This window comes from Elephas maximus, chromosome 12 (genome assembly GCF_024166365.1).
Source record: "Elephas maximus indicus isolate mEleMax1 chromosome 12, mEleMax1 primary haplotype, whole genome shotgun sequence".
NCBI classification, from domain to species: Eukaryota; Metazoa; Chordata; class Mammalia; order Proboscidea; family Elephantidae; genus Elephas; species Elephas maximus.
Window position 1 is genome coordinate 395970 of NC_064830.1, and position 15829 is coordinate 411798.

Consider the following 15829-nt stretch of genomic DNA (forward strand, 5'->3'; position numbering starts at 1 on the left):
GAACCATTCCCAGCCCTGCTTTTCTAAAACGTTGCAGAGAAACGAGACCTGATGTTCTCTGTAACTAACTGTGATTTAAGCAAAGGCAGAATAACATTTGCTGAACGTTATTAAGACAACATTAGAACTCAGTGTGTGCCAAACTTAGGTTTTTTTAAAGTGTCATTTGAGTTTTAAAGGCTACACGAGTGATGGGAACATAATCGTCTTGGGAATCCACAAATAACTTTTAAAAAAGTCATAAATCTGGATTTCATGCCTCATAGTTTTCAACAGCTTTAAGAGATATGTCAAAACTCGGACACGGTAGGTTTTCTCTTCAGCGGTCTACAGGCCGGCTGCTCGATCTTTTCCATAAGCTTCAACGATAACACAAACTATTCAGTGAATTTGGTCCTGAACTGCCTTTGATTGTTTTTAAATCTTTTTTTTCCCCCCACAAATCATGATAAAACACATATGGAAATAACTCCTTGGTTTTATAGAACTTTTTGATTCTCTAAAAATTGTCTGGTAGGTGGCAAATTTGTAAACCTTAAAACATACCAGAGGAGGTCCATAGTGTAACTTATAGTTGGGGGTCCTGAGGTACAGAAAGTCCACCCTCTGACGAGTGTTCTGTCAGTCTTCTTCCTCCAGGAGTGTAGCTCTTTACTCTGGCTGTAAGGATTACCTGAGAAGCTTCAAAAAACATGGCTCCGAGGCCCTGACGCAGACCAATTAAATCAGAACACCTGGGGATGAGGCAGCAGTGGCTTTTGAAAGCTCCCTGGTGAATCCAATGTGCTTCTTGGCCTGGGAAAGAATTGTACACGTGGTTCTCAAACTTGACTGCACACTGGGATCACCTGGAGAGGTTTAAAGCCATGCCGGTGCCTGGAGACTCTGATTTAATTAGAAGGGGGTGTGGCCTGGGTATCAGGAGTTAAAAAAATCTCCCCAGGTGATTCTAACAAGCAGTAAAGCGTGAGAACCACCGAATTAGAATCACAGAGGCCCTGGACAGTGTGTGGCTGCATCCAGGCACAGACTGACAGTGTAACATCCATGAACTACCTAACACGTGGGTACTTCACCTAGCCCTCAGTCAGCTTCCAAAGAATCTAATGTGGTCCCTGTCTCAAAAAGCTTGAAAGATGAGGAAAAATAGGGTGAAGTAAATTAGCTCAGCTAATGCAATTTCAATTCTAAAACAAATGAGTCACCCCATTAAAATATTAGCCTTTTTTTTTTTTTTTTAATGAATAGAGTTATACAGTTCCCACTGAACTATTCTTTCTGGGTCGTCTTTAGGCTGATACCTGCCTTTCCTATCCTACACATCTATTAGCACTGGTGCCTCCAAACATGGGCTAGTTTTATTGCCCTTTATCCCCAGTCAAGTGCTGGCGTGAGCCTTGAGTACTAACAAAGCTGGGCCCCTCTCTCCGGCACTCAGGATGTAGGCTGAATGTCTGTTCTTCTTGATTGCCCTCCAGTTCTTCTGTGGAGGCGTGAGGCCTGCTCTGAGCTCTGGCTCACCTCCTGGGGCATAAAGACCCTTCAGCCCTAGCCAGCCCCTTCCTTCTCGGGGCTGAGCAACACCAATATTACAACTGGTTAGCCTTCCTTACCCTGCTCTGCCTGATCCTGCCTAACCCTGTCTCCACCAGCTTCTTGTACACCCTGGATGGGACCCAGCTTTTTTATAATATAGCCTTCTTGGTTTCCCACAGTAGTGAAACTATTTTTTTTTTTGCCTTCACACCATTCTCATGTGCAACACACACCTTCCTAGAACATCCTTCATTCAACAGTTAATTCTCAGTGTGAAAGGAGTGGGGAAAGGCAGAGGTATTTTCTCCTGTCCCTCCCTTCAGCTGACAATCACTGGCGCAGGCTGTATGTTCATGGATCTTGAGTTTAATTAAAAAAAAGACCATAATGCAATGAGTTTTTTTTTTCTTTTAAAGGAAGCTTTTACTCAAAACCATATTTTGGTTCAAGATTTATAAAATGCAAGAGCGACCCACTGAGAATTTTCAAGTTTGAATTGAGATGAATTATATTTGATCTCTCAAAAGTTTCTTTTTTCCTTCTTTGAGAATTATTGAATAGTCTATATACAAGTAAATGAAAACAACCTTATCATGTCAAGATTTCAAGAGTTTATTTTTCCTTATAGTTAGGCATATTCTTCAAAATTAGTATGAGAAAAACTCTCTCTAGAATCTTGTTCATACATGGCAGTTCGCTGTTTGCTTATTAGGTGTCAACGACCTTGGCACATGTTTAGAAACTTGCTTACAAGTATTTCATTTGTTTTAAAAAATACCATTCAAATTTATTTTTTAGCAAAGCAATTTAGCATTTTTTAAATTAAAAAATAATCCTTTAATTCCCAATACTTAAAAAAAATAAAATTCAATTGCTCTCTACCTTTCCAATGATGGCACGAGGCCAGCGGCCACTGACACTCATCCGTCCTTATAGACTAAGCTTTGAGGGAACACACTGCGTCTCTCTTCACAGGGTGACAGATACAGTCTGGCCACTCAAAGCATAATGTTATTTTACATGATGATCGAGGTTTATCGTGTTACATTTTGGTTGAAGGACATATCATTGTTTATGATTTATTTGTCGCTGAGACTCAGGTCAGAAATGCAACCCCACTGTAACGTTCTTCTATAATCCCCTTACAGCCTGGTTGCCAGGGACACGTACTTACTGCCCCTGGGTGACCCTTCAATGGGTGTTTCTGCAACGAACAGCAGTCCTGAGGGAGTGGGGGCAGAGGGGGAGAAAAGGAGCAACTGACCAACTCTTAGAAAGATCAACATTTGTAAAAAGGGACAAAAAATGCCCCAAACAGGAACGACTACCGTAGATTTCAAAAGCCTAGGAAGAGCCATCTGCTGGGAGTCACGAGGCCTGGGAGTTTTTCTGTCTCTCCAGAGGCCACTGGCCAGCTGACTGTGGGGTCATGAGTTCTGAAATGTCATTCTCCCTCCACATACCTTACAGGGCTGATGTTAGGATAAAAGGACTGAGTTTTCATGAAATAGCTCAAGTATCATTTAATTTTTCCAGTCTTTAGTTCTTCATCTATAAAATGAAGGAATGACACCAGATAATTTCTTAATTTTCTTTCTGCTGGGACATTTTTTGGTTCCTCCTGGGCTACTTTTTTTGCTCTTATTCCTTAATACTTAGTAACTCAGTTTCCCCCCAGCTAATTTCAATAGCTTCTACTGTACTTCAGTTCATAATTCTAAGAATCTTTGTCTGTATGAAAACATGCTGGAGAATTTAACATTCACAATAAAATTCCACTGCATTTTAGCCCAGCCAAACAATAATCCTCGAGGTTTACTAGAGAATTTTTGTTTTGTCATTAAACAGAAACAAAACAAAAGAAAAAAACAACCAAACTGCAGCGCACAGCTCCTTCTTTCAGTCGGAAGCTGAGGGCAAACCATTCGTGCCACCTGGGACCTCTGGCCTTAGGGTCCTGGCGTCCAAGACAGACAGCAGGTTTGCTTGATCCAGATTTCTACTTCTCTTTAAATTTTTTTTTTTTTTAAATGGCTTTTCTGTTGGTGGGGGAGGGGGAGGGGGGACAAACTCATGCTTGCAGGTAAAGCGTCCTTTGGCCTCAAGTGGCCGCCTTCTTTTCTGGGTCTGAGAAAGGCCTCACGGAGGAGCTGTCTTTGGAGGGCAACACAGAGGAACAACGCAAGGTGTGGAAGCTACCCGCATTCTGTGCTGTTACTCTGGCCTGAGTGAAAAGCTGTGTGGAGTACTGAGCAGGGCTCAAGGGTACATACGGGTCAGAGACCAGCGTCCTAATCCCAGTGTTTCAGCCAGACACATCTCAGAACCTTTCAGAGCCTCAGTTTTCTGCCTGCCAGTGTTGTATGAGGCTCGAAAGAGATAAATGCCAACGCGCCTTGCAAAAGTAAAATGTCACATAAAGATAAAAATAAACTATATCTAGGCTAATAACTCAGAAGAAAACTGATTTGTAATCTTATAAATGCCCCTAGTATTTTAGCCAAATTATTTCTAAAACTGGCATGCACGTCAAGCAGTATAAAAAAGTACATTTATTTTCATGGAAATTGAATACCTTAATACCCATTGCCGTCGAATTGATTTCAACTCGTAGCAACCCTAGAGTCCTACTTGTTAATGCAGTATGAAGAATACTGACCTTATCTGAAGTTCAGAGAATCCAAGTGACTAGTCATGATTTCAGAGTCAGTAACTGAGAAAGTCCTGGTTTAGATCTTTTATTGTAACTGACACAACAACCTACTTTCCATTTATTTATCTGAAATCAAGGTTAGCCTTAAGAGTAAGATGTCAGCTGCCGTCAGGTTGATTCCGACTCTTGGTGATTCCATGTGTGCAGAGCAGAACTCCTCCACAGGGTTTTCAAGGCTGTGACCCTTCATAAGCAGATGGCCAGGCCTGTCGTCCAATGTTCCTCTGGGTGGCTCGAACCACCAACCTTTCAGCTGGTAGTCGACTCTTAACCATTGGCGCCACCCAGGGGCTCTTAGGAATAAGCAGTGCCCATAAAAGGAGTCCTGGTGGCGCCAACGGTTAAGCATTGCTAACCAAAAGGTTGTCGGTTCAAACCCACTGAGTGGCTCCATGGGGGAAAGACTTGGTGATCTGGCTCTGTAAAAGTTACAGCCAAGAGAACCCTCTGGGGCGGCTCAGCTTTGAGTTGAAATTGACTCGACTACACCTAAGAACAATGTATTGAAGGCCGAGGAGGTACTTCCATCCCAAATTCCCATCCCAACCCTTCTTGTTGATGCCTTTAACATTCATTACAGATTAAATGCACCAGGAGGAGGGTTCCCATCCCAACCCTTCTTGTTGATGCCTTTAACATTCATTACAGATTAAATGCACCAGGAGGAGGGAACACAATGGCTTAATTCACAGAGCTGTATATACAACCTGTAGTCTCAGCATTTTCTAGCAATGTCTATGTGTTTAACTTTTAACATAAACTTTACTGAGGTAAAATTTACATGCAATAAAATGTACCCATTTGAAGTGTACAGAATTTGATGATCTTGACAAATATATACACCCTCATAATCATCCTGCAATCAAGATAAAGATTCCCACTATCCCCTAAAGCTCCCTCATGTCCCTTGGCATTCAGTGGCCTCCACCCTAGCCCTCTCATCCCTAAACAACCACTGATCTGCTCTGTCATTACCGACTAGGTTAGCTTATCACTGAAATTCATATAAATGGATTCATGTAGCGTCTATTCTTTTGGGCCTTGCTTTTTTTGCCAACATCATGTGTTTGAAATTCACGTATATTGCTGCGTGTATCAGTAGTTTATTTTTATCATATTATTTTGTGAATCAACCACAGTTTTTTAATCCTTTCACCACCTGACGGACATTCGGGTTTTTCCACTTCCCAGATATTATGAACGAGGCTGCTGTGAACAGTTGTTTATAAGTCTTTATGCTGACATATACTTTCTTTTCTCTGCGTAAATACCTACGAGTAGAACTGCTGGGTCACACAGTAAGTATATATTTAACCTAATACAAACAGACATATAATTCTCTAAAGTGTTTATGATAGTTGCAGTTACTCCGTATCTTACCATCACTGTGTTTTAATTCTGACCATTCCAGGGGTGTGTGGCAGTGTCTCCCCGTGCTTCTGATCCACATTCCAGGGGTGTGTGGCAGTGTCTCCCCCTGGTTCTGATCCACATTCCAGGGGTGTGTGGCAGTGTCTCCCCCTGGTTCTGATCCACATTCCAGGGGTGTGTGGCAGTGTCTCCCCCTGGTTCTGATCCACATTCCAGGGGTGTGTGGCAGTGTCTCCCCCTGGTTCTGATCCACATTCCAGGGGTGTGTGGCAGTGTCTCCCCCTGGTTCTGATCCACATTCCAGGGGTGTGTGGCAGTGTCTCCCTGTGGTTCTGATCCACATTCTAGGGGTGTGTGGCAGTGTCTCCCCCTGGTTCTGATCCACATTCCAGGGGTGTGTGGCAGTGTCTCCCCCTGGTTCTGATCCACATTCCAGGGGTGTGTGGCAGTGTCTCCCCGTGGTTCTGATCCACATTCCAGGGGTGTGTGGCAGTGTCTCCCCGTGGTTCTGATCCACATTCCAGGGGTGTGTGGCAGTGTCTCCCCCTGGTTCTGATCCACATTCCAGGGGTGTGTGGCAGTGTCTCCCCCTGGTTCTGATCCACATTCCAGGGGTGTGTGGCAGTGTCTCCCCCTGGTTCTGATCCACATTCCAGGGGTGTGTGGCAGTGTCTCCCCCTGGTTCTGATCCACATTCCAGGGGTGTGTGGCAGTGTCTCCCCCTGGTTCTGATCCACATTCCAGGGGTGTGTGGCAGTGTCTCCCCGTGGTTCTGATCCACATTCCAGGGGTGTGTGGCAGTGTCTCCCCCTGGTTCTGATCCACATTCTAGGGGTGTGTGGCAGTGTCTCCCCCTGGTTCTGATCCACATTCTAGGGGTGTGTGGCAGTGTCTCCCCCTGGTTCTGATCCACATTCCAGGGGTGTGTGGCAGTGTCTCCCCGTGGTTCTGATCCACATTCTAGGGGTGTGTGGCAGTGTCTCCCCCTGGTTCTGATCCACATTCTAGGGGTGTGTGGCAGTGTCTCCCCGTGGTTCTGATCCACATTCCAGGGGTGTGTGGCAGTGTCTCCCGTGGTTCTGATCCACATTCCAGGGGTGTGTGGCAGTGTCTCCCCCTGGTTCTGATCCACATTCTAGGGGTGTGTGGCAGTGTCTCCCCCTGGTTCTGATCCACATTCCAGGGGTGTGTGGCAGTGTCTCCCCCTGGTTCTGATCCACATTCTAGGGGTGTGTGGCAGTGTCTCCCCCTGGTTCTGATCCACATTCCAGGGGTGTGTGGCAGTGTCTCCCCGTGGTTCTGATCCACATTCCAGGGGTGTGTGGCAGTGTCTCCCCCTGGTTCTGATCCACATTCCAGGGGTGTGTGGCAGTGTCTCCCCCTGGTTCTGATCCACATTCCAGGGGTGTGTGGCAGTGTCTCCCCCTGGTTCTGATCCACATTCCAGGGGTGTGTGGCAGTGTCTCCCCCTGGTTCTGATCCACATTCCAGGGGTGTGTGGCAGTGTCCCCCCGTGGTTCTGATCCACATTCCAGGGGTGTGTGGCAGTGTCCCCCCGTGGTTCTGATCCACATTCCAGGGGTGTGTGGCAGTGTCTCCCCCTGGTTCTGATCCACATTCCAGGGGTGTGTGGCAGTGTCTCCCCCTGGTTCTGATCCACATTCTAGGGGTGTGTGGCAGTGTCTCCCCCTGGTTCTGATCCACATTCTAGGGGTGTGTGGCAGTGTCTCCCCCTGGTTCTGATCCACATTCTAGGGGTGTGTGGCAGTGTCTCCCCCTGGTTCTGATCCACATTCTAGGGGTATGTGGCAGTGTCTCCCTGTGGTTCTGATCCACATTCTAGGGGTGTGTGGCAGTGTCTCCCCCTGGTTCTGATCCACATTCTAGGGGTGTGTGGCAGTGTCTCCCTGTGGTTCTGATCCACATTCCAGGGGTGTGTGGCAGTGTCTCCCCCTGGTTCTGATCTACATTCTAGGGGTGTGTGGCAGTGTCTCCCCCTGGTTCTGATCCACATTCTAGGGGTGTGTGGCAGTGTCTCCCCCTGGTTCTGATCCACATTCTAGGGGTGTGTGGCAGTGTCTCCCCCTGGTTCTGATCCACATTCTAGGGGTATGTGGCAGTGTCTCCCTGTGGTTCTGATCCACATTCTAGGGGTGTGTGGCAGTGTCTCCCCCTGGTTCTGATCCACATTCTAGGGGTGTGTGGCAGTGTCTCCCTGTGGTTCTGATCCACATTCCAGGGGTGTGTGGCAGTGTCTCCCTGTGGTTCTGATCCACATTCTAGGGGTGTGTGGCAGTGTCTCCCTGTGGTTCTGATCCACATTCTAGGGGTGTGTGGCAGTGTCTCCCCCTGGTTCTGATCCACATTCTAGGGGTGTGTGGCAGTGTCTCCCCCTGGTTCTGATCCACATTCTAGGGGTGTGTGGCAGTGTCTCCCCCTGGTTCTGATCCACATTCTAGGAGTGTGTGGCAGTGTGTCACTGGATTCCCTGATGATTAATGATACTGAACACCTTTTCAGGTGCTACTTTGCTATTCATGTATGTCCTCTTGCAAAGTAGCTGCTCTTGTTTTGCTCATTTTTTAAAAACTGGATTGAGTGGTAAGACTCCTTTATATATTCTGAATATAAATTCTTTTTCAGACATATGGAGTACGAATATATTTTCATATATATTTGTGGCTTGCCTTTTCATTTTCTTAATAGTATCTTTCAAACAACAGAATTTTTAATTTTCATGAAGTCCAACTTATCAATTTGCCTTTTATAGTTAGTGCTTTTTGTGTCCTAAGAAATCTTTGTTCTCTCCAAGATGATGAAGGTTTTCTTCTAAAAGCTTTATCCACTGATATGTTTTAACAAAGGGTGAAATGTGGAAAGCATGCTCAAGAACAGACACTGGTTAGGCAAGACGGGGATGAAGCGCAGAAGGAAAAAAGATGAGAAAATTGAAGACGAGACAGACCTGGCCCTTTTGGGAACCATGCATGTTAATGACACCATGAAAATAAGCATATTTCCATGAGCTCTGAGACCTCACAAAAGTGAATGTAGTACTAAAGCTGAGCAGACATTTATCACTTTCTAGTTACACTTTTTTTTTTTAATTTAGTGTGGATTCATTCCTAGGGAAATTGGGAGAATACATGCTATAGACAGATGCTTGGAGGGAAAACTAATGATATCAGGGGATTGATGCCCTGTGTTCTACCACGGGTTACAACACACTGGCCACACACACACACACACACACACACGATTTTATTTTATTTTTTCTATTTCATAACCATACTTACTTTATGACACCTATTAAATCAGTCAAAATGGAATAAAATCTGAAAACACATAACAAATATGCTTAAGAGACTGGAGGGAGGAAAGATCCAGGAGCAGAGTTTAAAAGAGTAAAATAGGCAGAGTTGGGCCAAGAGGTGACTAAGAGGGAAGAAGATAAGATCTGTCTACAAATACCTAGAGGTTGTAAACAACAAGGAAATTGACAAACCAAACCAACCAACAACAAAGCCTGGTCAGGAATTTACTGTGTATTAAGGAAAGGAAATGAACTGAAAAGCAAGGAAGCCTTCCCCACTTTCAAGGTTCTCAAGGCTGTGACTCTAAGTTGGAGAGAACAGCCTTGCTGCCGCCTTCCTCACCCCCTCTCCCCAGTTCACTTCTCACCAAGTCCTGCTGATTGTTCCCTTACAATACTCCAAATCTTTGTCCCTTCATGTTTGTGGCCACCATTCTGGTTGCTGGACCACCGGCCAGGACTCAGTTCTAACGATATCTGCCTTTACATCATTGCCATATTCTTCCTGACAAAACATTGACAGAATGTCACACTCTTGCTCAAAACCATTCAATAGTTTCTTATTGCCCAGTAGATAAAGTCTAGTTAGTTTGGTCTTTAAGGCCGTCCACGATCTGGTCTCCAACCACCTTCCATTTTCACTTATTACTCCTTTTGACTGTTTCTGCCCATGGAAACTGGTCTCCCTAAACTCTATCCATATAGCATTCAGTGCCTTGTTACCTCCTTCAAATCTAATTCAATTTTAACTCAACGTATTTATTGAGTGTCTACAATGTACCACGCAGAGGACTAAAAAAGTGAAAACAAAAACGTAGACCTTGCCCTCAAGAATCTCATAACCTGGCAGAAGAGGCAAATATAACTAATTAATTAAACGATATTATAATAATTATCCTTTTTATTACTGTATTGTTTATACTGGTGTTATAAAAACAACACTTGGAAACCACAAAAGAGTACAAAATTAGCTTTTCCTGGGAAGCCTAGGGAATGCTTCACAGAAAAGCTTGTCCTTCGTTGACAACTGGGAGACAAGCAGAAGCCAAGTAAAAAGTGTGTGTGCGTGCAGTGTGTGTGCTGAGTGTGTGTGTGTGCAGTGTGTGCTGTGTTCTGTGTGTGTGTGCGTGGTGTGAGTGTGCTCTGTGTGTGCTGTGAGTGTGCTGTGTGTGCTGTGTGTCCTGGGTGTGTGTGTGCAGCGTGTGTGGTGTGAGTGTGCTGTGTGCTGAGTGTGTGTGTGCTGTGTGTGTGTTCTGGGAGTGTGCAGTGTGTGTGGTGTGAGTGTGCTCTGTGTGTGCTGAGTGTATGTGTGCTGTGTGTTCTGGGTGTGTGTGTAGTGTGTGTGCTGAGTGTGTGCGTGTGCTGTGTGTGCTGGTGTATGTGTGTGCTGTGTGTGTGGTGTGAGTGTGCTCTGTGTGTGCTGTGTGTGTGCGTGTGCTGTGTGTGTGTTCTGGGTGTGTGTGTGTGCAGTGTGCTGTGTGTGCAGTGTGTGTGGTGTGAGTGCTATGTGTGTGCTGACTGTGTGTGTGTGTGCTGAGTAGGATGGAGAAGCAAGACATATTAGTGATCACAGTGGTGTAGTCTTCAAAAGAGAAACGGATACAAGTAACTTGATTTCAGGAACGGTAAGTACTGCTGTCCTCCGTAGCCGGCGAGCGTTTAGGGACAGGCAAGAGAAGGCAAGTGGCAGGCAATGGAGCTGCTGTCTGGGAGGTTAAAGTTGAGAACAAATTTTGTGAAAGGGCTGAATGCTTTGCTAAAGAGTCTGAATTTGATCTTACAAGCAAAGGGAAGTTACATTTATAAAGGGAACTTTGAAAGCCGTGATGGTGGAGATGGAAGGAAGAAGCACCGGAAGCTAGAGCTGACAGTAAGGTATTAAAGACGACTAGAGGTTTGCTGGTTTGTGTGGCTGCAAGGGTAGTGACACATTTCACAAGGATCCTAGGTCATGAGCATAAACTAAAGACTGAACTGAACTTTCTCCTCTTCTATGTAGCATTCCTGGGCTGCTCCAGGGCATGTCTTCTTCCTTCTTTACCTCTTAATGGCCCTTGTTATCTGTTTTTACATGGATGAACGCAGCAATTATGACAGACACTCTCTGCTTTTTTATCACCTCCAAATTTGCTAAACATATTTGCTATATAAAATTTGCTATACACTTTTATATACTGTTGATATATTTGTTCATTAGTTCTAGTTTACGCTATGATTGGGTCTCATCAATACAGACTCACCATTTTAGGTGAGGGTCCCTGTAGCTGTACAAGCGACATACCCTACCTACCATATATTGCTTCTAGCAGTTCCTGAATTACCTTATACACCTGTTGCATTGTTTATCTATTCAAATAATGTAATAAAAAAATCCTGTATTTATACACTCAGCGCTTCCAGTCTTTCATGTCATAATATTGTTTTGTTCAGTGTTGTTTAGTAAATAGAAAAAACAAACTAAAAGAAATCTTTCAATATGGAGCCATAAAGTTTTGCCTTGTCACAATTATAGGTCAGTCTAAAGAAGGACGTAAAATTACAAACCTAGACCTTCCTTCTAGACAGTGGCAGGTTGGAGACTGGGCTCCGTGGGCATGCTGACTGAAGCCCAGAATTTGTCATCCTTCCCTGGGCAGTGACAGCCCAGCAGCAAGTTGGGAGACCTCTCGGGCCTCCAGGAGCAGAGCCTGTACTACCAAGTTTACAGCACAGGTGGGGCCCTGGGTGCCACGGGGTGGGCAATCATAAACGTACCTCAAGTAGCTGGTTCGACTTCACCAAGTGGCACTGCTACTTCTGGCAGGTGTATCAGTTACACCCAGCACTTATTTAACGCTTCCCACTTTTTCAAACCCTTCCTTCATATTGATATCTCACTATCTTTTTAGTGTGTCTTTGCAATGGATAGGGCAGCCGTAATCATCACAGTTTTGTAGAGGGGTTAGATGGCTGCCCAGGGGCACACAAATTGCAGAAGGACTGGGGAGTCTTAACTTCTAGTCCAGTGCTTTATGCGTTCTACCTTGGGGCCTTCCTTGCAGCTCCTTACCAAGTGCAGTTTAGAAACAGCCACCTGGCTTGTTATCACATTACTCAGTGTTAAAAATACTGAATTCTTGTCAGGGTAGCAGTAGTTTTTGTGTATTCTAAAGCAGTGTTCTGGCCTAATCTGATGGAAAAGTTCCAGAAATTAAAACTAAAAATTTTTTATGTGTGTACCAATTCAGCTCAAGACACTTCTACAATTTTTTCTTACTATGAATCAAGCTATTATCTAGTTTCTGCTGTTCAAAGTTCACATTATTGTTTATAAAAAACAGAAGATAAAGAAATAAGACCCCCAAATAGTTGATCGTCATTAATCTCTTCCTTGACTAATGGTTACTTTTGAAATAGGATTGAATTGAGGCAAATGACCGTTCTCCTTACTTTGTATACAGGTCCTTACACAGATGCATACCCATGTACAGCAGAGCATTTTCTCTGGCTTTATGTATTCAGTCTTGATAGCTGACACTTTAAAAAAAAACGTACCCAATCTCTAATTGAATCTTTGTAATTTCAAACACCCACCGGACCCCCACTGCTTTCAAAAAAAACAGAATGAAGATTAAAAAGTAAATCAAGGGGAAAACTACCAGGCGACTATTTCCAACAACAGATGACTCAACCAGCACCTGAGAATTTGCTGTACTTGTGTGTACTAACGCTTTGAACTTCCTGTTTCAATAAAATACCAAACAAGTTGTGTTTCCTTTACAAATAGGCTATTACATCAAGCCTTGTTCCTATAATTTCAGGTTTTTGTCTCCATTCCAACATTTTCTTTGGCAAATGTAGAAACATTCTAATTAAAGGGGAGAGGAAAACAAGCATCACTCATCACGATAAGAATAATGCAGAAACGAACATCCTCGTTTTTTCATTCTTTCACTAAGTTATGCTCCACTTTAAACAGTTCGGGGACTGGCGTCACGCAGTCCCTGACTAATTCCTAGGTAATGACTTAAAGAAAGCCTGAGTCACTTGAAAAAAAATTCCAAAGGTATCAATAATTCCTGTCACAAGTTTAACATTCTCTTAAAAATATCTTTCCGGTCCTGAGAGGAAGGCATTACTTTTAGGTGATCACGTAACTACATCAAGGTTTGTTTTAAGATACTATGACTATGAAGAGGCTTTCCTATTTAGGACCGTGTAAGCCTGAGCTGAGAGGAATATGCCGCTTCCCAGGGGCTCTTTTACATTTTCATTTCTATCAAAACTTTTAAAAGGGAATATTCATTCCAAGAAGTATCATCTAAATAGGTTTAATACTTTTAAAATACACCATTTAATGTGGTAGAAGTAATCAGGTTTTTTTCATTGCTTTCTCTCTCCTGCCCGGTTAAGCAGGGAGTGTACATATTCAGGAAACCCTGGTGGCGCAGTGGTTAAGGGCTATGGCTGCTAACCAAAAGGTCGGCAGTTCAAATCCACCAGGCGCTCCTTGGAAACTCTATGGGGCACTTCTACTCTGTCCTATAGGGTCGCTATGAGTCGGAATCAACTCGACAGCAATGGGTTTGGTTTGATTATAAAAACTTATGTGTATATGTGTGCATGTACATACCTGTGTGTGTGTGCACATACATGTGCGTGCATATTTTTGTACTGAGCTCAAATGAAAGTAAAAGCTCCCTTTCTGTTAATTTAAAAGTGTTGTGTTTTGAAAAGTCAAATTCGAAAATGTGTCAAATGGGAAGGCCACAGCTTCAGCATTACTGCTACAAGCAATGGTTTCATCAGTTCCAGTAAGTCCGAGTCTTTCCCAGGCCTGTCTTTTCTCAGTCCTTTTCAGATTCCAGTTAGCTTTTGTGAAGTGAAAACAGGCAGGGAGCAAGCCTAATATCACAGTGTCATCTCTGCGTTTTCTTTCTCATGGTTCACAGCAACAAAACAGAAGAGTACGTAGGACATTCAGCTTCTGTTCTGAAGCCACCCGACGACCCACAACTTAGCCATATATAAATATTTACTTTACCTGAGAAATAACAGCAGAGACAGAATCATATGGGGTAACCAGCACCAGGTACCTTTTCAAAAAGCTTATGAACTATTATTAGAGAACCAGTAGGAAAACTGACTTTTCTCCGGGCATTTATCTTCTACTTCTTTGTTTGCTCAGACACCCTCCAGACTGAAGGGCACATCTGGGGCCTAGTCAGCGATGTTCATCACGTATCCACGAGCACCGCGGGCCTAGTCAGTGATGTTCATCACGTATCCACCAGCACCGCGTATATAGGAGCCCAGCCTCCTTTCTTCTCTCCTTGGTATCTGATGCTAATAACTGAGTTTTGTTCTTTTACAGGCTCTTTGTCTCCACTTTGTGGTGCTTCTGGTTTGCCTCCTACTTTTCTGACCCCTCTATACCCTTCACAAATTCCGTTCTTGACTACAGAATTCTGAAAAACATGTTGCTATGTCCCTTCCTAGGCCTGTTCTGTAGACGAGGAACCAGGTGCCGCTGAGCCCATTCTGAGCCATGGTGACCCAGTGTGTGCCAGAGGAGAACTGTCCTTCACAGGGTTTTCAATGACTGATTTTTTAGAAGGAGATGGCCAGGCCTTTCTTCAGAGGCACCTCTGGGTGGACTCGAACCGCCACCCTTTTGGTTAGCAGTGAGCACATTAATTGTTTGCACCACCCAGGGCTCTATAGACACTCTTTCCTAAATCCGACTCCTATAGTCTAGTCCAGGAATCAAACAAGTGTGAGAGGTAGCATGCCAAGTCTCCAATTACTCATTCTAATTAAGGCTTTGGCATCCCAGAGCCGGCTCCCTTCCTGCCCCAGGGCAAATTCTGTGGGTTGGGAAGAGGCTCGTGCCACTGTGGAGGGTTAGGTGTAATTACACACTTGCAGACAGGCTAAGCTAATGCTGACTGGAAAAGAACAACAACATCTGGGAATTAAAGATGTGACTATTTATTAAACAAACTGACAAGCATTTACTATGCATAAGGCTCTCTGTAAAATGCCAGGAGTAGAAAGACCAAAAAGGATGGGTCCTTGCCTTAAAGGAGCTCACTTTTCTTCTAAAAAGACACAGATAAATGAAGGGCAAACACCTGCTTAGGATGGTGGCAATGTGCCAGAGGGAGATTTGGGTTCATTAAGGGAAAATGCGGAGTGTTCAGAAAAGCAGTCAGTTCAGAAGGAACAAATAAAGTTAGAGGCTGAGAAAAGCAGGAACACCTTGAAGACTATGTTGCCAGAAACAGGTGAATTAGGAAAGGGGTAGTAATAACTCTCTTCACTCTTTCTCCGTTTCCTGGCACTGTGTTCTCAGCTTGCAGGCGGCTCCTAAAGAGAGTTCAGCAGAGTTCCCAGATGAGCTGGGTGAATGTTTCTGGACTGATAGTGGGTCCCTGGAGTTTTTATCTGTTTGGTGTTATTTATCTCTGCACTGTCTCCAGGTGCCGAGCAGCACGTGGTATAAACATATAAAAACCAGCTTACATGCCATACTTGCCACCTGTGGGCAAAGTCACCGGCCTCCGCTTCAGAGTCTGTTTTAGCCTTGTCTTTAGGGAATCTCCTTCTAGATGTCTAACTTCTACCTAAGGCATAAACGATGGTGGAAAATGCTGTATCTTGCCTTTGTTTCTTTCAATATTTTCCCCATATTGATGATGATGATGGTAAAGATACTCACTGAGCCTTTAGAAGGATCCAAGCACACTGCTCAGGGCCAATGTGAATAATATTTGCTCATTTAATTCTCACAGCAGGTTTAAATTATTACCTTGTCTTACAGCAGGTGAGATATTATTACCCTAATTGATACTCCGGGAAGTTACACAAAGTGCTCAGAGTCACACACCAGCAACTAAGAGGGCCGTGGGTTGGCC

The 15829-nt window shown here is 44.2% G+C and overlaps 1 long non-coding RNA gene across 2 annotated transcripts in view; it reads right to left on the minus strand.

Moving 5' to 3' along the window:
- LOC126087152 (uncharacterized) overlaps positions 1-15829 on the minus strand; it is a 98823-nt gene that overhangs the window by 48110 nt on the left and 34884 nt on the right. The window contains exon 1 of one of the 2 annotated variants that reach the window (XR_007519664.1): positions 547-2022. The exons of the other annotated variant lie outside the window; for it this stretch is intronic. This is a non-coding gene — a long non-coding RNA (uncharacterized LOC126087152). Of the gene's footprint in view, positions 1-546; positions 2023-15829 lie in introns of those variants that run through there. 2 annotated transcript variants of the gene reach the window in all.